This window comes from Pan paniscus, chromosome 18 (assembly GCF_029289425.2).
Source record: "Pan paniscus chromosome 18, NHGRI_mPanPan1-v2.0_pri, whole genome shotgun sequence".
NCBI classification, from domain to species: Eukaryota; Metazoa; Chordata; class Mammalia; order Primates; family Hominidae; genus Pan; species Pan paniscus.
The window spans coordinates 70,947,348-70,972,669 of NC_073267.2; the positions used below are offsets into that span (position 1 = coordinate 70,947,348).

Sequence of the window (25,322 nt, forward strand, 5' to 3'; positions counted from 1 at the left end):
GCAACAGCAGTATGGTAGCCTGGAAAAAAACTTAACGAGATAAGAAGTTTATTTCTTTCTTAATAGAGTTATGATAGGAAGCCATTTGAATTGAAATACATTTTAAAATATTCAGAGAAAATAAACCACCTTACCTGGATAACCAGATTTCTATCACTTCATCACCTATGTACTATGTATCTTATATCTGCCTAGTGAATATGGGGCATTAGAAAGACAGTTACTATTTTCAAGAAACATCGGGATAATTTAGGGCAATTTTTTAAAAAGTGCAAATAATTCTAAGGCACTTTAATATAGCTATAGAGCCAAAGAGAAACATGAGTAGTAATCCTCACCAAACATGCACATTGGATCTGAGTATGAGTAGACAGAGTTAGGCTCATGACATGTGTCTGCTCGGATCCCAATCTAGAGTTTATACGGATGCATGGGGAAGTTGGGTTTTGATGAAACTATTTTAATACTGCATTTTTTAAAAAAGCAATACGTGTTTACAAATCTTCCGCACCAATAGTTTGGGATGTCATAGAGTCAACATCTCCATCTTTTTCCTTGAAGACAGACACTTTCCTTTGATTTCTTCCTTGCACAGTTGTGTTCCACAAATTTGGTTTTTCTTTTTCTAAATTATTTAAGATATCTGAGGGTCCCCAAAAAGTAAACAAAAGACATGTTAAAAAAATACAAAGGCAGGTTCATAGGGTCACAAAATTATTTAACCAAATTTATTACAATGATAATTATATATGTTAACCACTTTTAGAGAATAATATGTGACAGGCACTAGGCTAAGATTGGAAGCTTTAAAGGTCCTGTCAAGAAAACAGATGGAACATTCAAAATGGTTTATCTAAAAATAAAGCAAGAACTGTTTACAAAAACTGAAGGAATTTAAACATTTGGAGGAACGAACAAGGGATGGTAAGACATGAAGGGGCTGCCATGGTGAGAAGTCGTTTTTTTTTGTTTGTTTTTTGTTTTGAGACGGAGTCTCGCTTTGTCGCCCAGGCTGGAGTGCAGTGGCGCGATCTCGGCTCACGGCAAGCTCCGTCTGCCGGGTTCACGCCATTCTCCTGCCTCAGCCTCCAGAGCAGCTGGGATTACAGGCGCCCGCCACCGTGCCTGGCTAATTTTTTTTTGTATTTTTTAGTAGAGACGGAGTTTCACCGTGGTAGCCAGGATGGTCTCGATCTCCTGACCTCGTGATCCGCCCGCCTCAGCCTCCCAAAGTGCTGGGATTACAGGCGTGAGCCACCGCGCCCGTCTATAATGGTGAGAAGTCTTTAACCCCCCCTGAGACTGGAGAACAAAGGTTGCAGGTATTGGAGGCCATTGCGAGCTAGAGTGATGAATAGAAGCTGTCCTTCAGGAGTCTTAGCCTCAGATGAACTCAAACACTGCCAGTGAAAAATAACCTGACCTCCCTTTCCTCCTTCTCTACCATCTCCTGTAGGTGCTTTCCTTTACTGGACTCAACAAGAAGTAAAGAGCACAGGAGGCACATACCATGCAATTGTACAGGTCAGTCTTCTGGGACATGGAGTAGTGAAAGGAAGGGCAGAGAATTGACTGTATGTATTTAGGGGAAATGGAGAATAACCTGCATGATGCTTCATGCCAGTTAAATCCTACCACATTCATAAGATTGCCCTGTGTTACAGTTGAAAAACATCTTGACTCAGAGTAGAAGAGTGACAGCCAAAATCAGCGAACTAGTAATTGGTAGTGATGGCCTCAATCACAGCTCTGTTCGATCTCATCACCACACATACACCCCCACAGCCCCATACAATATTTCTATTTAAAAGATTAAAAGGGATTGGAGAAACTTCAATTGGACAGAAAATATTCATTGGGTTTGAGAAAGTTTTGGAGTAAAGAACTTTACAGTTCATAAACATTTTGAACAGTATTGCAATTGATTTTCACAGCAACACAATTGTCAAGTTAGGAAAGGAGTTTTATTTCCATTTCTAGAGAAGGAACTTCAACTCAAAAAGGCCCAGGGGTTGGTTTCCAGTCATACGATCAATGCTAGAAGTTGCACTCAAATCCAGGCTGCCTAAATTTTAGTCCAGTGCTTCTACCCTAACCACAACCACACACCATACTACATTGTTCAACATGGCTTCTGCATCAAAAGAGGTAGCATTTTATACTCATTACGTTAATCTTACGTAGTTACTGCTGAGCAATAAATAAATAAATAAATAAATAAATAAATAAATAAAATAGCACACCTATCCCACTGGAGTTGTTTCAAACAGTTGTAAATTCTATTTTTATAATGTTTATGTGTTTTGATTTGTGGATAATTTCTTGGCCTACAAAGAAAATATTAATACATTATTAACTGAACCCATAGTACACCTGGTGATGACCTTTTGAAAACCTGAGATAAGCTGATGAGAGCAGCTCCATGCAAAATAATAAAGGTCATTCAGATTTAATCATTTAATTTTCATAATGCAGATGTCAAATAAAACCTGCTTAATAAAGTGTGTATTTTGAAAAAGAGAAGATGACACCATGAATTATATCAGTTGAACTGCCACAGTGCATTTTGGTAAATATTCTCTATATTATACAAAATCTGAGGATTATTTCCCCCAACAAGCAGGAGCTCAAATGAAGAAAATGGCAGTCAGGGCCTATGCTTCCATGTGTAAAAAGCTTCTGACCCAGCTGCACCCTGAGAATGCAAACAGCCCCACTATGTTAAGTGAAATATTGCTGTGTAATAAACCATATTTGGTGATTTTAAATAATGATGCTTTATTGTTTCTCACAATTCTATAGGTTGGCTGGATTTAGCTGGGCAGTCCTTCACTAACTGACACTCTATTTGGAATGACTCGTGTGGCTTCACTCAATGGTGAGCTCTGCTGGGCTGTGATATTAGAGATGGCTTTACTTACTTGTCTGGGACATGGTTGCTGGTAGCCAGCTGGGGAGCCATGACTTTTTGTTTATGTGACTTCTGTTTCCACATGGCTTCTCATCATTCAGTAGGGAAACCTTAGTTTCTTTACATGGTGGCTGGGTTCCAAGACAGCAAAAACTCAGTTCTTATGGCCTAATCCCAGAACTGGCACGATGTTACTTTGGTCACATTCTATTGACCAAACAAGTTCTGAGGCCAGACATAAACTCATCTCTTGAAGGGAGGAGAGCCATGCCCAGGTATGGATGGGGGGATTGTGGTTGGCCATCTTTGGAGACAATCTTCCATTCCTATCCTGGCCTAAATTTCAAATCTAAGCAAAGGGTAGAGTTTAAATACAACTCATAGATTGAGAAATAGAAATACTTTTGGCAAAAGAACAAGATATCATGTAGTCCAGGGCAGAACGTTTTTGTGATTAAAGTAATATGACTTATTAGAGAGATTCAAAGATGAGACCTGGAAGATACGCCTGACTTGAAATTATCCGCCTTATTATACCTCGATATCTATGAGTCAGAAAATGTATTGAATATGTTCAGCCTAATCCTTTTTTTTGCTACTATTAAGACTTATGACTATGCTTGTCATCACAAGATAGTTCAAATATTTGTACTTCACAAGGGGAAGAGTAAGTTTTTTAACATTTATTGATCAAACGTTTTGTGTCACACAATTTAGCTTATTTAATATTCATGATAACCTAATGAAGTAAGTATCACTATACTCCATTTGTTCGTTCAATTATTTTTTATAATTCAGTTTATTATATTCTAAGCATTATTTGGGGCATAAAAATATGGCAGATAGCAAAATAGACAAAGATTCAATCCTCCCCAAGCCCACATACAAGTGAAGAGTAAGAATTATTTTAATGTTTGTTCATTGTCTGTTAATTGGCAATCAATATTGTAAAGAAAATGTACACATTGAACAAATCCTACAGGATTTCACATTATTCGAGATGATTACATTGTACATTATTCCTGATGAACATAAAAGATATTTGATGAGGTGATATTTGATTATAGTTTGATTTTTCAAAATTAATGAAGCCAAAAGCTTTTATCTCACCATTACCCCCCTCTGTCTGATGCCTACCCTTTTCCTGAAATATCATAAAAATACTGGCATTTTTAAGATTAATTTCTCCAGAGTTATTTGTATATCTGTACAAGCTAATAAAATTTGTCACTTCACCTTTTTACAGAATAAATAAAGGTTATAATATAAAACGATACACTCTTTTTTACCCTTGGATTATACAGAGATATGCTTTACTCGTTTCAAGAAATACATAGTGTGCCATGACACAAATGTTTCATAAGCTATTTAACTGGCTGGTAAAATGAAATTTTAGCTGAAATCTTAAGAAAGTGACAAAATACGATATGTGAATATATGAGCAAGAAATAATTCTTTTAAAAGTATAAACAGCAAGCACATGTTTTCTGAGTCAGAATCACACTGGATGCTAAGAAGAATACTGAGAAGAGCCATAAGATTAATACAGAGCATTAATGTAGTGTCATAAGAAATGCGGTTATCCAGGAAACTAGGGACAGAACCGGTTGATCTCGTAGTTAATTTTGGATTTTATTGTGACAAAATAAACACCCATTAGAGAGTTTTGAATATATAACTAACATGCTAGGGTTTACAATTTAAAAGTATTACTCTGGGAATGGGGGGCAAGAAGGCAGAATAGAAGGCTCCACCAATTGTCCCCCTTGCAAGGACACCAATTTAACAACTATCTACACAGAAAAAAAATACCTTCATAAGAACCAGAAATCAGGCGAGCTGTCATAGTTACTGGTTTAAACTTCATCTCATTGAAAGAAACATGGAAGAGCTAGAAAAAAACAGTCTTGGATCGCCAAAGCCATCCCTTCCCCATCCTCTGGCAGTGGTGGTGCTATGCGGAGAGTGTTTCTGGGTGCTGGGAAGGGGAGATCACAGCAATTGTGAGGCATTGAACTCGCAGCTGCCCCATTAGAGCAGAAAGGAAAACCAGATGAAACTCAGCTCATACACATGCACGGAGGTAGCATTTAAACTAGCCATAGCCAGAAAGTTAATCACCAATCCCAGCAGTTGGAACCTAAGTTGGGATTAAGTGCTTTATGCTCTAAATAAACTTAAAAGACATTCTAGGCCCTAAGGACTGTAACTTAGAGGCAAGTCCTACTGGTCCCAGAGACAGACTGAGTGGAGCATGTGACCTACTCTGACATCAGCTAAGGCAGCTAAGGAAGGACTGACATCACCCCTTCTCTAATTTGGGCTGCACAGCTCAGGACTCCAGAAGAGACCTCTTCTTTCCACTTGAAGAGACGGGAGGGAAGAGTGGGGAAGACTTTTTCTTCTGTCTTGGATACCAGCTTAGCCACAGCAGCACAGGGCAGAGAGACTCCCCTCCAACCTCTCTATTCTAGGCCCTTGCTACCAGACATTTCTTGACACACTCTGGGCCAAGGGAAACCAGCTGCTTTGAAGGAAAGGACCCAGTCTTGAAAGAACCCATTCATAATCTGCTAACTTTAGAGCCCTTGGGCCCTGAATAACCAGCAGCAGTATCAAGGTACTATACCAAGGGCCTTGCATGAGCCTCTGAGAATTGCTGGCTTCAGGTTAGACTCCGCACAATACCAGCTGGGTGGCTACAGGGCAAAACTTCTTCTGCTTGAGAGAAGCAGAGGAAAAAGTAAAGGAGACTTTGTCTTGAACCTTAGGTACCAGCACAGCCACAGGTGGGTAGAGTACCAAAAAGGCTCTTGGGGTCCCTGATTCCAGAACTTGTTTCTTGGACAGCATCTCTAGACCTGCCCTGGACCAGAAGGCAACCCATTGCCCTGAAAAGTGAGTCCCAGGCCAGGCAACATTCACCCCAAGCTGACTGAAAAGATCTTAGGCCCTAAGGGACTATCAGCTATAGTCTGGCAGTACACCCTGTGGCCTGTGGTGGCAGTGGCCATGGGGTGAGGCACTCTGCCTTTGGAAAGGTGAAGAAAGAGTGGGAAAGACTGTGTCTTGTATGAGTGCCAGCTTAACCACATTACAATAGAATGCCAGGTAGCAGGTAGACTTCTAAGGTTTTTTACCCTGGTCTGTGACTCCCAGACAATACCTCTGGACTGACCCAGGGCCTGGGGGAACTCATTGCCCTGAAAGGCAGGACACAGACTTGGCTGGCTTTGCCACCTGATGATATTTTTCTTTTTTAGATGGAGTCTCGCTCTGTCGCCCAGGCTGGAGTGCAGTGGCACAATCTCGGCTCACTGCAAGCTCTGCCTCCCGGGTTCATGCCATTCTCCTGCCTCAGCCTCCTGAGTAGCTGGGACTACAAGCACCTGCCACCAAGCCTGGCTAATTTTTTGTATTTTTTAGTAGAGATGGGGTTTCACCTTGTTAGCCAGGATGGTCTCGATCTCCTGAGCTCATGATCCGCCCACCTCAGCCTCCCAAAGTGCTGGGATTACAGGCGTTAGCCACCGCGCCCAGCCTGAAATAATATTAAGCATCTGCTCTGACCACAGTGAAATACAACTAGAAATTAATAACAAGAGGAATTTTAATAGATATACAAATACATGGAAATTAAACAATATGCTCTTCAACGACCAGTGAGTAAATAAACAAATTAAAGAGAAAATTGAAAAATGTCTTGAAACAAATAATAATGGAAAAACAACATACTATACTACGGGACACAGCAAAAGCAGTACTCAGAAGGAAGTTCATAGCTATAAGTGTCTACACCAAAAACAGAAAAAAACTTCGAATAAATAATCTAATGATGCATCTTAAATAACTATGAAAATAAATAATAAAGATCAGAGCAGAAATAAATGAAACAGGAATGAAGAAAACAATACAAAAGATCAATGAAACAAAAAGTTGGTTTTTTGAAAAGTTCAACACAATTGACAAACCTTCAGCCAGACAAAGAAAAAGAGAGAAGATACAAATAAATGAAACTGTAAATTAAAAAGTAGACATTACAACTGATACTCCAGCAATTCAAAGGATCATTACAGGATACTGTAAACACCTTTATGCCAATATATTGGAAAACCTGAAAGAAGTAGACAAATTTGTAGACACATAAAACCTACTAAGATTGAACCAGGAAGAAGTTCAAAACACATGAACAGACAATAACAAATGATGAGATCAAGGCCATAACAAAAAGTCTCGCAGTAAAGAAAAGGCCAGGACCCAATGGCTTCACTGCTGAATTCTACCAAACATTTAAAGAAAGTTAATACCAATCCCACTCAAACTACTCTGAAGAATAGAGGAGGGGGGAAACTTCTGTACTCATTCTGTGAGGTCAGTATTGCCTTGATAGCAAAATCATACAGACACATCAAAAAAAGAAAACGAAAGACCATTATCTCTAATGAATATTGAGGCAAAAATCTTCAACAAAACACTAGCAAACTGAATTCAGTTATACATTAGAAAGATCATTTGTCATGACCAAGTAAGATTTATCATCCCTGGGATGCAAGGATCCTTCAAAATATGCAAATCAATCAATGTGATACATAATGTCAACAGAATAAAGGATAAAAACTGTATGATTGTTTCAATTGATGCTGAAAAAAACACAATAAAATATAATATCCCTTCATGATAAAAACCCTCAATAAACTGTGTATAGAATGAACATATATCAACATAATAAAAGCCATATACAACAGAACCACAGCTAGTATATTAAATGGGGGAAAAAACAAAAGCCTTTCCTCTAAGATCTAGAACACAACGAGGATTTTTTTTTTTAGAAGGATTCTCTGTCACCCAGGCTGGAGTGCAGTGACACCAACTCGGCTTACTGCAACCTTTGCCTCCTGGGCTCAAGCAATCCTCCCACCTCAGCCTCCCAAGTAGCTGGGACCACAGATGCTCACCTGGCTAATTTTTTATATTTTTGGTAGAGATGGGGTGGTTGTCAGTAGTTATAAGGTTGAAATAATACATTATAAAATAGCATTCACAATCCTCATGATAGTATTTGCAAGCCTTGTGTTACCCAGGCTGGTCTTGAACTCCTGAGCTCAAGTGATACGCCTGCCTCAGCCTCCCAAAGTGCTGGGATTATAGGCATGAGCCACTTTGCCTGGCCAGGATGCCCACTTTCACCAGTGCTTTTCAACATAGTACTGGAAGTCCTAGCTAAGTAAATCAGATAAGAGAAAGAAATAAAAGGCATCCATATTGAAAAAGAGGAAATCAATTTATCCTTGTTTGCAGACGATATGATCATGTACTTGGAAAAACCTACACTCCAGAAGAAAACTATCAGAATTGTTAAACAAATTCAGTGGAGTTGCTGGATACAAAAGCAACAAATAAAAATCAGTAGCATTTCTATATGTCAACAGTGAGGGATCTGAAAAAGAAATTAAAAAGTAATCCCATTTACAATAGCCAAAAATAAAAAACACTTAGAAATGAACCAAAGAAGTGAAATATCTCTATAATGAAAATTATAAAATGGTGCTGAAAGGAATTAAAGAGGACACCAAAATATGGAAGAATATTCTATGTTCATAGATAGGAAGAAGCAATATTGTTAAAATGTTCGTTATACCCAAAGCAATCTACAGTTTCAATGCAATTCCTATCAAAATACCAATGACATTCTTCACAGGAATAGAAAAAGACCCTAAAATGTACATGAATCCTCAAAAGACCCAGAATAGGCACATCTATTTTAAGAAAAGAGAACAAAATTGAAAGAATCACACTACTTGACTTTAAATAATACTATAGAGCTATAGTGACCAAAACAGCATGGTACTGACATAAAAACAAAGACATAGACCAATGGAACAGAATAGAGAACCCAGAAACAAATCCACACACATACAGTGAACTTGTTTTTGACAAAGATGCCAAGAATGTACACTGGGGAAAAGGCAGTCTTTTCAGTAAGTTATGCTGGGGAAACCAGATATCCATATGCAGAAAAATGAATCTAGACCCCCTATACCTTGCTATATACAAAAAGAAAATCAAAATGGACTGAAGACTTAAATCTAAGCCCTCAAATCATGAAATTATTACAAGAAAACATCACAAAAACTCCTCAGGATATCAGTCTGGGCAAAAGTTTCTTCAGCAATACCTCACAAGCACAGGCAACAAAAGCAAAAATGGACAAATTGGATCACATCAAGTTAAAAAGCTTCTGAAAAACTATCACAAGAACAGAAAACCAAATACTGCATGTCCTCACTCAAAAGTGGGAGTTGAACAATGAGAACACATGGACATAGGGAAGGGAACATCACACACGGGGGCCTGTTTAGGGGTGGGGGACTAGAGGAGGGATAGCATTAGGAGAAATAACTAATGTAGATGACGGGTTGATAGGTGCAGCAAACCACCATGGCACATGTATACCTATGTAACAAACCTGCATGTTCTGCACAAGTATCCCAGAACTTAAAGTATAATATATATTTTAAAAACTTCTGCAAAGTAAAGGATACAATCAGCAAAGTGAAGAGACAACTCACAGAATGGAAGAAAATATTTGCAAACTTCCCATCTGACAAGGGATTAGTAATAATATATAAGGAGCTCAAACAGCTGTATAGGAAAAAATCTAATAAGCTATTCAAAAACTGGGCAAAAGATTTGAATAGACATTTCTTGAAAGAAGACATACAAATGGCCAGCAGGAATCAGAAAATGTGATCAACATCATTGATCATCAGAGATATGCAAATCAAAACTATAATGAGATATCATCTCATCTCAGTTAAAATTGCTTATATCCAAAAGACAGACAATAACAAATGTTGGTGAGGATGTAGAGAAAATGGAACCCTCTTACACTGTCAGTGGGAATGTAAATTAGTACAACCACTATGGAGGACAGTTTGAGGTTCCTCAGAAAACTGAAAATAGAGCTACCATATGATCCAGCAATCCCTCTTCTGCATCTATATCCAAAAAGTATATTGAAGACATATCTGCACTTCCATGTTTATTGCAGCACTGTTCACAATAGCTAAGATTTGGGAGCAACTTTAATATCCATCAACAGATGAATGGATAAAGAAAATGTAGTGTATATATATATATGTGTATATATATATATACACAATGATATATATATATATATATATATACACAATGATATATATATATATATATATACACACAATGGAGTACTATTCAGCTATAAAAAAGAATGAGATCATGTCATTTGCAACAACATGGATGGAACTGGAGATCACTCTGTTAAGCGAAATAAGCCAGACACAGAAAGGCAAACATCACGTGTTCTCACTTATGTGTGGGGTTTAGAAATTAAAACAGTTGAACTCGCGAACATAGAGAGTAGAAGGATGATTACCAGAGGCCAGGAGGGGAGGTAGGGATGGTTAATAGGTACAAAAAAAATAGAAAAAAAAGAATAAGACCTATTATTTGATAACACAATAGGATGATTATAGTCAATAATAACTTAATTGTACATTTAAAAATAACTAAAAGAGTGTAATTGGGTTGTTTGCAACTCAAAAGATAAATGCTTGAGGGAATGGACACCCCATTCTCCATGATGTGCTTAATTCACGTTGCAAACTTGTATCAAAACATCTTGTATACCCCATAAATATATACATCTATTGTATACCCACAAAAATTAAAATTAAAAAACAATTAAAAAATAATCAGTCATCACAAACAAAAAAATAAAAATAAAAGTGTTACTCTGTTTTCTGTATTGAGAATAAATTCTAAGAGAGACAGTATGGAGGCAGGTAGGCCAATTAGAAGACTATTGCAGTAACTCAGGCCTTAGATAATGATGAGTTGGACTAGTGGTAACCAGAGGACATAATGAGCATTGGTTAGATCATAGTTATATTTTGTAGTTAGAGTCAGCAGAATTTGATGATGCATTGAATCAGCGATAGCAATAGTGAGATTATGCAAAGAGTCAATGACAATGTGAAGGTATTTGTCCTGGGTCTCTGAAGGAATGGAAGGGTATGAGTGAAATGAGGTTGAACATAGGGAACACAAACTCTGATGTCTACAGGAGCCAGAAGGTCATGAGAAGAAGAAAAGTGAACTGGGTTTATGTTTATATGGATTAATGGTGTGAATCATGGATACTGTTTTAGCTAGGGCAGTCTTGGTGCACATAATGGAATCGGCTGTATCCAATTGTTTCCATGAGGTAAGTAGACCTAGAATTTGTTTCCGAATCTTCTAATTTTTCAAGAGAATTTTGAAGCCTGCCATTTTGAAACATCTTTCCCTGTTTTCACCAAAATCAATCAACCAAGCAAGCAAGTCTAACTCTTAAAAACTAAGAGTCAGAGAACTTGAAGTTTGACTAAAGCTTTGCAAATGTAAATTTTGTAGTGCCGGTCTTTCTGATTTCCAAGTGTTCTTGCATCACAACCTTAATATGCAATGGTCTTGACTCTGAATTCCAATCTTTCTGCCCTAATACTGTTCTGAAATCCACATTACTTCTACCAATCATCAACCTCTTTTGCTGAAATTCCACATTGTGCCATTATGCAAACTGCATTCTACAAAAAAACTGGATACAATGGAGAGTCTAGCATTTGGAGTTAAGGATGTGGGTTTAAGTAGTTTAGTTTTATTGTAACCTGTCCGAAATTTTGTGTCATCAGATGTATTATGAAAGTTGTAAAACTGTATTATTTTTGTAAGGACCAAATGAGACAATAGTTTTCAAAAAGTTGTCTGTAGTACTTCACATCTATGCATTAAATAAGCTTAAAATTCTTGCTTCAAAGTCGTTACTTTTTAAAAATGTTCATACACTTAGATCTACTTCTATTAAGTACTCTTTTAATAAATGAGAATTTTAATGGGGTTTTAGTAAAAGAAGAGTTTAAACATTTTTGTAAATAAAGAAATAACAATTCCAGCCAGAGATTTATATATTCACATAAATGTGTGTGCACTGTGTACACATACACAAATCAATGTGTGTGTCTGCTGTGTACATCATGTGGGCTATGTACAATATAGAGTCACCTCTTGGTATCTGTGGGAGATTGATTCAAAACGTCCTGTGAACACTAAAACTTGCAGATGCTTAAGCCCTGATACAAAATGGCATAGTATTTGTATATAACTTATGCACTTTCTCTCATATACTTTAAATCATCTCTAGGTTACTTATAATATCTGATACAATGTAAATGCTATGTAAATAGTTGTTATACTGTATTGTTTAGGGAATAATGACAGGAAAAATTAAGTCTGTACATGTTTAGTATATACATAATTTTAAAAATATTTTTTATTCACAATTGGTTGTATCCGTGGATGTGGAACTCATAAATATAAAAGACTGACTGTATGCAAATCAACACCTGTAATATATTACATTAACAGAATTAAGTACAAAAAGAATATGATCATCTATATGGATGCAAGAAAGGCATTTGAGAAAACACAATATCTTTTTATGAGAAAAACTCTCAACAAATTAAGTATAGAAGGTACGTACATCAACACACTAAAATCCATATATGAAAAACCCATAGCTAATATGATATTGAATGGGGAAAATTTGAAAACTTTCACGCTAAGGTATGGAGTAAGACAAGGGTGCCTCCTTTCACCACTTCTATTCAAAATAAAAAGTATCCAACTTGGAAAGGAGAAAGTCAAACTATCCCTGTTTGCAGATGACATAATCCTACACACAGAAAACCATAAAGATTTCACAAAAATATTAGAACTAATAAACAAATTCAGTAAAGTTGTAGGACCACAAAGACAACATATAAAAATCAGGAGCATTTCCGTATGCTAATAGTGAACTAACTGAAAAATAGATCAAGGAAATAATTCTATTTACTATAGCTATACACACAAAAAAATATACCTAGGAATAAATTTAACCAAGGAGGTAAGAGATATCTTTTTTGAAAACTGTAAAACAGCGATGAAAGAAATTGAAGAGGACACAAATAAATGGACGATATCACACGTCCGTGAATTAGAAGAGTGAATATTGTTTAAATGTCCTACTGCCCAAAGAGACATACAGATTCAATGCAATCCCTATGAAAATACAAATGTCAATCTTCTCAGAAATTAAAAAAAATCTAAAATTTGTATAAGGCCACAAAATAACTGAAATAGCAAAAAAAAAAAAAAAAACTTGGGAAAAAAAAATGGAGGCATCACATTACCCGACTTCAAAATATACTACAAAGCTATAGTAACAAAAATGCCATGGCATTGGCATAAAAACTGACACATAGACCAATGAAACAGAATTGAAAGCCCAGAAATAAATCCACATATTTACAGCTGACTGATTTTTGGAAAACTTGCCAATAACACACATTAAGGAAAGGACAGTCTCTTCAATAAACAGTGCTGAGAAAACTGGTGGTCCACATGCAGAAGAATCAAATATCCCTTTCACAATGTATAAAAATAAACTCAAAATGTATTAAAAGATAAATATAAGACCTAAAGCTATGAAATTACTAGAAGAAAACTTGGGGAAAATTCTTGACATTAGAAAGGGTAATAACTTTTTGGATATGACTTCAAAATCACAGGCAACTAAAACTAAAATAGAATGACATCAAATTAAAAAGCATATTTTAGCAAAAGAAAAAATCAACAGAGGGAAAAGACAACCCACAGAATAGGAGAAAAATTTTACAAATTGTACATCTGCCAAGGGATTAATTCCCAGAATAAATAAGAAACACTGAGAATTCAAGAGCAACATTAAAAAAAATCCAATGAAAAAACGAAAAATGTCAAATCACCTCAATAAATGTGTCTCAAAAGAAGACATACATACAGCAAACAGATATATTAAAAAAAGCCCAACATCACTAATCGTTAGGGAAATACAAATCAAACCCACTATGAGATATTACCTTAGTCCAGTTAGAATGGCTATTATCAAAAAGACAAAAGGTAAGAAGTGTTGGTGAAGATGTAAAGAAAAAGGAACATTTACATCCTGTTGTTGGAAATGTAAATTAGTACAGTCATTATGAAAAATAGTATAAAAGTTCCTTGAAAAATTAAAATAGTGCCACCATATTTTCTATCAATGCCACTACTGAGTAAATATCCAAAGAAAATGAGATCAGTATGTGGAAGAGATATCTGCACTTCCATGTTTAATCAAGGACTATTCACAATAGCCAAACATGGAATCAACCTAAGTGTCTACTAATGGATGAACAGATAAAGAAAATGTAGTGTATATACATAATGGAATACTATTAATCCATGAAAAATAATGAAATTTTGTCATTTGTGACAATATGGATGAGCCTGGAAGACCTTAAGTGAAATAAGCCAAACACAAAAATAAAAATGTCTTTTTTACTCATATGTGGATTCTAAAAAGTGGACCTCAAAGAAGTAGAGAATAGAACAATAATTACCAGAGAGTGGGGAGGGGCACAGAAAGGGAGAAATGGGAATAGATTGATAGATTGCCCAACGCATATAAAGTTACAATTACATAGGAGGAATAAGTTCCAGGTGTCTTATTGCACAATAGGGTGACTATCATTAACAATGATGCATCGAATATGTCAAAATAGCTAGAAGAGAGGATTTTGAATGTTTTCACTACAAAGTAATGATGTTTGATGTAATGGATATCCCAATTATTCTGATTTGATCATTACACAATGCATACATATATGGAAATGTCACATTAAACCCCATAAATATGTACAATTATTACATCAGATAAAATTTAAAACATATTTTCACACACATTAAAAATATTTTATAAATATAGAAATAAATTTAATTGTGCAATACTTCATAATAAAATGCACATAAACTGAGATGAAATGTATTAAACTGTTAACAGAATTAATCTCTAAAAATTCCATTATGAATAATTCATATTTTTCTCCTTATATATTTATCTATCTTTCCAAATTATTTACTATTTTTAACCATATAGCAAACATTATTTTTAAAGTGCAATAAATAAAAGGACTCATTTTCTAAAGGACATAAGAAAATGTTAATTCATATTACAATGATACCATATCTCTCTTTTTCATGCTGGTGAAATTCCAGGAACGTGGATATAGTAATATACTAGCTCTACAAGGGGAAATGAAGTTAAAGTGCTTTGCAGAAGGGTTCTACATTTCCTTAGTATAAAAATTTACAATAAAATTATGTGAAATAAAGAAAAAAACCTTCAGACCATTCATATTCCTAGAACAATTTGAAAGGTTACAAAAGTTATGTACAAAGATTTCTATTGTGCCGTTAGCTAAAATGCAAATAAATTAAGAAGAGATGATAAATAAAAGCATGATTATTATTCCTTGTTAATAGATACTCCTTATTGTAAGGCACTTTTGAATAATAAAAACATACTAAACCCAAATTTTAATATATTTGTTTGAAACATTTCTCAGAAAAGTGGATTATTTTATATTTTCATCTTTACTCCAAGTTCTTTACATTAAAAAAAAAATAAGTCTGTGTTTCTTGGTTAAGTCTGGGACTCATTGGCGAAGGAATAGAAGGGGCAGTGGCCCTACATTCTCTCTATTCTTAGAGAATCAGACCTATGTCAGGCTGCTGCTGAAAGGACTGTTGGGCTGGGATCTAGCAGAGAATTATGCCCAATTGCTGGTCTTTTTTATTATGAACAAACAGTGAGAAAAACATTATTCAACAAGAAATACTTTTAGCCTGGACATCAACCAGTCTGAGAATAGATGTTAGCCCTGTAGGGAAGCATAGGAAATGAGCAGCTACTAACGTTTGAAATCCTTTGCTATCCCATGCAAAGTTGCATTCAGGTACGACCTCTCTCACTTAGGTGAAGTGGGGGAAAATGTGGGACATTGTAATCCTTCTTGCTAGTGGCAGGGAGTCATCATTCTCAATCTGTAGAAAGCTCCTTGGGTTAGTCATCAGACAGTATTGCTTATCTCCACAAAAATTTTCATGGCTCAGTGTAAAAAAAAATTCAAATGAAGACTAAATAAAATGCAAGATAGAGCATCAAAAAAGAAGATCAATAATAAGGAAATAGAATCTTTGGACAACACTCTAGACCAAATAGACCTAACAGACAAATATAGAACATTCTACCCAACAGCAGCAGAATATTTCTTCTCAAGTGCACATTGAATAGTCTTTGCATGTTAGGTCACACAACAAATCTTAAGAAATTTAAGAAGGTTGAAATCACAACCTTTATATTTTTCAAATGCAATGGCATGAAAATAGAAATTAATGACAGAAGGAAATCTGAAAAATTAACAAACATGTGGAAATTAAACAATACACTCTTGAAGAGCCACTCGGTAATAGAAATGAAAAGAGAGTTTAGAAATTAGAAACTATCTTGAGACCAATAAAAATAAACACACAACATATTAAAACTTCAGGCATGAGGCAAAATTATAACTGAGGGGGAAGTTTACAGTGAGAAAATTTTTACTTATATTTTTGAAAAACTGAAATAACCAAACTTTACATCTCAAGGAACTAGAAAACAAACGTATGATAAAAACCTCATCATCACTGGTCATTAGAGAAATGCAAATGAAAACCACAATACCATCGCACGCCAGTTAGAACTATGATCATTAAAAAGTCGGGAAACAACAGATGCTGGAGAGGATGTGGAGAAATAGGAATGCTTTTACACTCTTGGTGGGTGTATAAATTAGTTCAACTATTGTGGAAGACAGTGTGGTGATTCCTCAAGGATCTATAACCAGAAATGCCATTTGACCCAGCAATCCCATTACTGGGAATATACCCAGAGGATTATAAATCATTCTACTATAAAGACACATCCACACGTATGTTTATTGCAGCATTATTAACAATGGCAAAGACTTGGAACCAACCCAAATGCCCATAAGTGATAGACTGGATAAAGAAAATGTGGCACATATACATCATGGGATACTCTGCAGCCATAAAAAAAGATGAGTTCATGTCCTTTGCAGGGACATGGACAAACCTGGAAACCATCATTCTCAGCAAATTAACAGAAGAACAGAAAACTGAACACTGCATGTTCTCACTCATAAGTGGGAGTTGAACAATGAGAACACATGGACACAGGGAGGGGAAATCACACACCGGGGCCTGTTGGGGAATGGGGGGCTAGGGGAAGGATAGCATTAGAGAAAAACCTAATGTAGGTGACGGGTTGATGGGTGCAGCAAACCACCATGGCACGTGTATACCTATATAACAAACCTCCACGTTCTGCATATGTACCCCGGAATTTAAAGTATAATTTTTTTGAAAAAGAAATTACGTTGCATTCCAAAAAAATAAGCAAAGAACAACTTAAGCCCAAAGTTATCAGAAAGAAGGAAATAAAATTAGAGCAGATATAAACAAAATAGAGAACAGAAAAACAATAGAACATATCAAAGAAGCTAAGTTGTTTTCAAAGATCAACAAAATTGACAAACTTTTAGATAGATTAAGAAAAAATAAGATATCATTCAGCCTGTATAATGAAGGAAATCCTGTTAGACGCCACAGCATGGATGCATCTTGAGGACATTAGGCTAAGTGAGAAAAGATAGTCACAGAAGGACAAATACTGTGTAATTTCATTTACATAAACTATCTAAAGTAGTCAGACTCATTGAAACAGAAAGCATAATGTTGGTTGCCAAGGGCTGAGGGGAGGAAAAAATGGGGGGTTGCTGTTCAAGATACAGAAAAATTCAGTCATGAAGGATGAAAATGTTCTGGGGGTTTTCTGTATAGCCTTGCACTTAATAAAACAATACTCTAATGTATACTCCAATGTACACTTAAAAATTTGTTAGGCGGGTAGATATGTGTTTTTTAGCAAAATTAAAAAGCAAGATAGTATAGTTATTTTTGTTGTTGCTGTTATGGTTTTTGTTGTTAAGTGACAGGTTCTCTGAAGAGTTTTAAATACCTTTTTCTCAGTTAATCCTCACATCAGCACTAAAACAAAAGTAGAGATGAGAAAATTAAACTTAGAGAGACTATGTACAGTTCCCAAAGCTGTAATTCTAAGAAGGCTAAAAGCTAGATTTCTAACTCAGTTCATCTGACGCCACAGCCCTACCTCTTTTTTTTTTTTTTTCTTTGACACAGGGTCTCGCTCTGTCACCCAGGCTGGAGTGCAGTGGTGAAATCTTGCAGAGTCCTAATTTTTAACAGCAGTGTTCTATCATGTTACCTGTAATCTCTAATATGAAAGTATAAATATTTCTTGTCAAATGAAAAGAATATGCACTTTCATTCAAAAATCAAATGAATACAGATCTTTTCTGTGTAAAACACTGAGGAGACTTGTGAAAGAAGGACAGCCAAAGATAAAAAGTGGCAATGTAAAAGAATAATGGGATTCCATATCCAAAGAACTACGAGAACTTTTTCAACCTGGCAGCTGGTGAATATTCAAAAGTAACCATGCATCATGCTGCACATCCACTTACAATATAAATACCCAACATAAATAAATAAATCCCTATCATGAATAAATCATAATGATCAGCATGATTCTAGTAAATCTTAACAATAAAATGAATCAAATAAGTGTCTCTGATTAATAAATCTATAATTAAATAATAGAATCCTCCTCTGAAGTACTCTTATATATTTTTATTGAGGGATTTTTCAAGCCCTTAAAGATGTGTTTCTCCACAATCCCTCTGGAAAGCATGACAGATTTATACATATGTATCTATTTTTCTCTTTTTCCTTGGCATGAAGAGAGAATAAAATTTCTTCTGACTGCATAATTCTTTATTTTAGGATCTGCACTTAAAAAGTACCTACTATACAAGTCTGCATATTTCATTGTATTTAAATTCTCTGTACATCAATTTCTTCATCTGCAAAGCAAGGTTGATATTTCTCATAGCCGCATTGATTCTTTCAGTTATTTAAAAATAGATTTTGAGGAGCAACTATGGGAGAGACATTCTTTTCATACTAAGAAAAGTGAGGTCCCTGCCTGCTTGGAATTTACATTTTATTAGGAACAGACAGGCTTTCTTGTTTTTACATTTTTAAAATATCACTTTATAATTAGGCGTTTGATGTCAAATGGTAAAAGAGCTATTCATATAATTGAAATATGCTGAAGTGACAAAGAGTGACTGAGTGAATAGGGGCCTACTCTAGACCAGGTGGCCCAGGAAGAATTCTATAGGGGATATAATTTAAACCAAGATCTTAATGACAAGAAGACATCAACAAAGCAGTGTTAGGGAAAATTCCATTCCAGGAGGAAGGAAGAACTAATAGGTCTTGAGCAAAATCAGTTAACAAGAGAATAAAGTCTGAACCCCAGTAAGTGTAGGGAAGAGTACTGAGAAGATACTGGGGAAATATATGCAACATGAAATACATAGAATTGTTTTTGGTCAAGGTAAGGGGTTTATATTTTAGTGTAAATGTCATGAAAAGCCATTGGATGACTTTTAGCATAATTCAAAATCTAAAATAATTTACTTGCACAAGTCATAGTCATTTTTTATATTTGCTCTCTGATACCTGTCTTGCACTTTCTGTCCTGGGGTGTTGGGAGAGGGTGCCTTGAGAACTACATTTTCTAGATGCCCTTGTCAATTGATTTCCAATTAGTTCTGCACAGTGGAAGGCACTGGCAGGAGTTTGGAGTGTTAGGCAAGGCAAAAAGCCTGCATAGCTCCTCTCTTCCTCTATACTGAGTAGAATATCCTTCAGAAGTGGCTGCAGTCCTTCAATTGCCTACAGACCAGCCCCTTTCTCCATTGTCCCATTGACGCCGAATGTCTTCTGCTGCTCAACTCTGGTCACTTCACCTTGTCTTTTTGTCCCCACAAGCTGTAAAGATAATAGTGGCTTCCTGTTGGTATTACTCTCTTGGTTGTCTCATCGATTCATTTTATCCTTTCTACCTTTCTAATTCCTTTGTAGCGAGGATTGAATTTTACATACTCTCTGTTGATCTAGTGTAAATTATCTTTCCTGACTGTTTCATTGCTCATGGTTAAGGCAAGTAAGCATGAAGATAGTAAAAACTAATTTGTTTTAGAATCTACAGCATACTTTTAGAGTGTTTGCTCTTAATTTACTATTAACTTGGTGGCAGCAGTGTTTACAAATTGTTGGTTTTCTCATTTATTTCCTCAACCAGAGTTTTAGGTCTCCAGAAGCATACTTTTAAGTATCTAGCTCTGTGTCCCTAGAACCTAACTAAGTGCCATTCAACAATCAGATATTGATAATTGAATGACTTGTCATGTTGTGACACCCAAGAATTTCCAATCATTAGACCAGATGTCTAGTATAGCCATCTACTTTTGAAACTGTTCCTGATAACATGAAGCCCTTGCCAAATGTCTGTCTATATCAGACAAAGACACAGAAGTTCTCTTCCTCAACCCCAATGGGAAGTCTGATTACTTGCTACTTTGAACAAAATCCTGAGTCCAGAGACTCAATTGTTGTGTGTCATTTAATATATTAAACTCCTCCATTCCCCATTGTTGCAAATCACACACCTATTGAATACAAGAATACAAGGAAGTACCAAATATTAATACTTCTGTTGATGAATTAAATGTTTCCCTTTGAAATCCATATGTTGAAGTTCTAAATGCCAGTGCAACGGTATTAGGAGATGAAGCCTTTGGGAGATAATTAGGCTCAGTTGAGATGATGAAGGTGAAGCCCCCATGATGAGATTAGTACTCTTAAAAGAAGATGGAGAAATACCAGAGCTTCCTTTCTTCCATGTGAGGATCGAGTGAGAACTTGGCCATCTATAAGCCAGGAAGCTGACTCTAACCAAGAACTGAATCTACCAATATCTTAGTATTGAATGATCCAACATCCAGAACTGTGAGAAATAAATGTCTATTGTTTAAGTGACCCAATGTATGGTATTTTTGTTATAGCATCCCCAAACTAAGATTCTCTAAAATTTGATTTGGACACAGTGCTATACCTTAAAATATTTTGGTTAAGCTTAAATTGTTGGAAAGAATATCACAATGATCAACAGTGCAGATAGATCCGAACTGGCAATGCAAGAAGAGGTAGGTGCTTCTACGGTTCATGGAGAGCGTTTTAAGCATCTATGATGATAATAACACTACTTTTAACATCTGCTACCACTTGGGAAAAATATTTTATATCTACTACCATTAAAAAACATGTTATATGCTAAAGATAATGTTAATAGTTATGTGTCTATTAGATATTCAGCCCACAATATTTTATAAACTTGCTAGTTTCATGAGAGAATTATTGAAAGTTAACCATAATAGAAAATTGTTTTACAGCAAGTTATAGATGGTTTAGAGAGACTTATTTCCAACATGTTTTGGCTTTCATTTTTTGGATACTTTCTATAGTTTATATGTATCAAACTTGGATCTAGTTTATCCAAACATTATTTCAAGCTGTGTATAAATATTTGACATCAATATTCTAAAACAACATAGATGGTGCTTGTATAAATTTTTAATAGAAATTTTTGTTTATAAAACAACCTCAGGTGCAGATTTTTCCTTCTGAAATGGAGATAATTTCTTCTTGAAGACAGAACTCAATTGAGAGAGAGAGAGAGAGCCAGAGAAAAAGAGGCAGAGAGACAGAGGTGGAGAGAAAGGGAGAAAATATATTCATCAATTTATTATGGTTAATATTACATTAGATTTATCCAACATATATTTATAATTATTAATATGCAATATGGCTGATAAAGTCAATGCAAGCAAAATAAATCCATGGGCATATTTTGATAGAGGACAGCCTTGGAGAAACATTCTTATACTTGTAGGATTAGCTGATAGATACTGCAAAATGAGACCACATTGAACCAATTTAGTAATTATTTCTCTCTTTTTGTCTTTGTCTTTCTCTGCTTCTGTGTTTGTCCCTCTCCATTCTTCCAAAACTTCTGCAATACTTATTTCACCTAAAAAGTAAAAATAGACTATTAACTTCAACAATTATAGTTCCTCAACTCCTCCAACATAGTTAAGGCATTTCCAAATCACAGATCAAGACATACCCTCTAATTAAATACTAATTGACTTTGACAACTGCAAGTCAGCAAACACAGATGCCTTAAACTTGTGACTTATTATATTCAACAAAACAGTGATCACCACCTTTTAAACACATTAGTCACAGAGCTGTTTCCCTTTAATTGTGAAATATCAAGTCAACAGGAAGGGCTTATATTAAAACACCAGCATAGATTTTAAAACTTCTCAAGGAGATGAACACTCAAAGCCATTAAAGACAAAATACCCTATCGACTTGAATGACAATAATATCTTGGCACATCCATTAGTACATTAATACTACATGAAGCCATTACATTGTTTCCATCTATCTATTAATACTCTGTTTCCACATATCTATTAATATAATCAGTGATAATATGGAAAACATTCAATATTTTGAAACTTGCAAAAAGAAAATTTAAGAAGAGTGTTTTTGAGAATGAGCATGATATTTTCTCCATCTCTTCTTGTCCAATGGCAATAAGAAGACATTGGCCAGGGACTACCATCCCAAAGATGCATATAATTATTGTTTGCACAGTCAATGAAATATCCTGAAAGTTGAGCTGATAAACATATTGTCCAAGATTAGGGTTGCAGTTTTGAGATTAACGTTTGGGTTGGGTTTCCTTGCCATCTTAATCTTTTTTTCTTTTTTTTTTTTTTTTTTATGAGACGGAGCCTCTCTCCGTCGCCCAGGCTGGAGTGCGCACGTGGCGCGATCTCGGCTCGGCTCACTGCAAGCTCCACCTCCCGGGTACATGCCGTTCTCCTGCCTCAGCCTCCCAAGTAGCTGGGACTACAGGCGCCCGCCACCACGCCTGGCCAATATTTTGTATTTTTAGTAGACATGGGGTTTCACCGTGTTAGCCAAGATGGTCTCGATCTCCTAAGCTCGTGATCCACCCGCCTCGGCCTCCCAAAGGGCTGGGATTATAGGCGTAAGCCACCACGCCCGGCCTAATCATTTATTTTCATTGTAACTTGAAACTCCTTGAACTTCTATTTCTTATAAAATAAGAGATGATAACATCTGTCTCACTAAGTAATTATTACAATTAAAAACACCAATTTAGAGTTTAGCTCATTGCCTAGAACATTGGAAGCTCCTTCTATATCAACTTTTTGTAGCGTTATTGCCTTTTAAGGTTCACACAATGATTTCCAATGGAGTAGACTTACATTTCCATTTTGTAGAAAAAGAGAACTGAATTTGGCCCATGGATACACAGTCAATAGGTATTTGGGGCTGGATTTTAAAAAGGGCGATTATCCGAGAGTTAACATATTGTCATAGTTAGCTACTTAGCACAGTGCCTCACAAAAACAGTAAAATAGCATCAATATTTTTATTGCTTCAATGTATGTCTTTATAGCAACTTCAAAAACAGTAAAATAGCATCAATATTTTTATTGCTTCAATGTGTGTCTTTTTCTCTCTTTGGACTCCTGCCTTTTATAACAGTGTGTCAGACCACGTGGGAAGGCAAAAGAAGAGTACAAAGGAGATGGAGACCCAGCAGACAAGGTATTTATACCAAGTGGCTGGGATCTGACAATAGTTTAATCTCTGATTTCAGTTTTATCAGAGATGTTAAAGCTCAAGAAGCTGTGCTGGACGTCCGATCAGTAAGGCGGGTCTGTTGCTCTAGACTTGTCTTATGATCATTTGCCTCATTGGTGGTTTGGTTTCATAAAGTGGAAAAATGTAGGATTTTCCCTCTGTGCTTGATTTTGGCCCTTGTTCTTGACTTTGACCCAGCTACTTACCACACTTCAGTTCTTGAAATTGTTTCAATCTGACACTAAGAGAGTTGAAGGGCAAAGTGAGATTCAAGACCTGTCAAAGTCAGTCCAACATAAAAGGACATTTTGGCTTCTACTCCTCTAGTATTAGCCCACAACAGGTGTCCAATTTTGATTTTTCTATTTCCTACTCCACAGCCAGTGCACAAAACTCAGATTTCCGTCTTCATGTTTACATGTTACTTGGTTTGACGAGGAATGTCTTGCAGCATTGCACTCAACCAGAAATTGTTTATTTTTCTACATCCCTGACAAAGGAAAACAAACAAACAAACAAAATAACCCTAAAGCACATCTGTATGTTTTTCTTTCCAAATTTGGAGAAGTTTAAAATAAATTAGAAAGGAAACATAACTGGTTGTAGCAGATGGTGATATTCCATTTTATTAGATGCATTTTTCCTCTTTTTCAAATCTAGGTAGATAATATAATTAAGCAGGCAGTCTTAGATAATTCAAAGTGTCAATATAGTCAGATCAACTCCTCAGCAAATCAGTGTGTGACAACTGCTCTCTTCACTTATAAATTGTCCCCACACTTCATAAGGTACATCTTTGGCATAAAGCATAAGGGAGTTTTGTGACGTAGTTAGATATCAATGTGGCTTCCAGGTTTTTTTTTTTTCATAATTGCAATTTAAATGTATGGCTAGAAGCTGGCATTTTCTAGTTGTAAAGAGGCTGTCTGGTGTCTTTCTGGCTTAGATATGTGAATCTGACCCCTGCTCCCCGCCACTCTTGTTCAGAATCCTTATTCTTTCATATGTCACCCTCTGAGGTAGCATGAGAAGAAAGTTCAGAGGAAAGGTCATATTCTGGGCAGACAGCTTGCATCTGTCTGAAAGGGAACTTCATTTGTTTCCACTTTATGCTATTTTATTTGAAAAGAGGTGTTTAAGTGATTATTTGCTTGCTTCTTGCTCTACTAGTGAGAAAAATTACAGACTGTAAACAGGTCAGTGGAAGCTCTCAAAGATTTTCTTCCTAAGAAATAGTTCCAAATTTTTTTATTTGAAAATAGTCCTCAAATTTTATTTTTCTTGATAAATAATAAGACTTTTTTTCTGTTGTGAACCATACCATATTGATGAAATTACTAAATCAGTATTTCAATGGGATTTTTAAATAAATTTATGAATACAAATAAGACCAACTAACACGTTAGAAAATGGTAATTTAATACCTACTATTAAAGCAGACAAGCTGAAATATAAATACTAATATATCATTGCTGATAATACATCTTTACACAACCTTTTCAGAGAGCAGTTGAGGAGTATTTCCCAAGTTTTAAATGCACACAACATTTGTATTAGCAATACTGCAGAGACATGTCTATTTTATAGACATATTTGTCCATCTGTGACACTAAATGTATATGAATATTTATTGCAACATTGTAATTTTATCTATTGATGAACATTTAGTTTAAGTTTTCTACTATTTAAACAAAATATGGTACATTAAACAATAGTGCACTAAATGGCCTATAAAAATAATATATATCTAGATGCA

At 35.7% G+C, this 25,322-nt stretch overlaps 1 long non-coding RNA gene across 1 annotated transcript in view; it reads left to right on the forward strand.

The window, feature by feature from the left end:
- Positions 1–552: 552 nt before the first annotated feature.
- LOC117976246 (uncharacterized) overlaps positions 553–25,322 on the forward strand; it is a 42,263-nt gene continuing 17,493 nt past the window's right edge. Inside the window, exons 1-3 of the long non-coding RNA XR_004666864.3 lie at positions 553–1,524; positions 2,803–2,878; positions 23,468–23,530. This is a non-coding gene — a long non-coding RNA (uncharacterized LOC117976246). The remainder of the gene's footprint in view (positions 1,525–2,802; positions 2,879–23,467; positions 23,531–25,322) is intronic.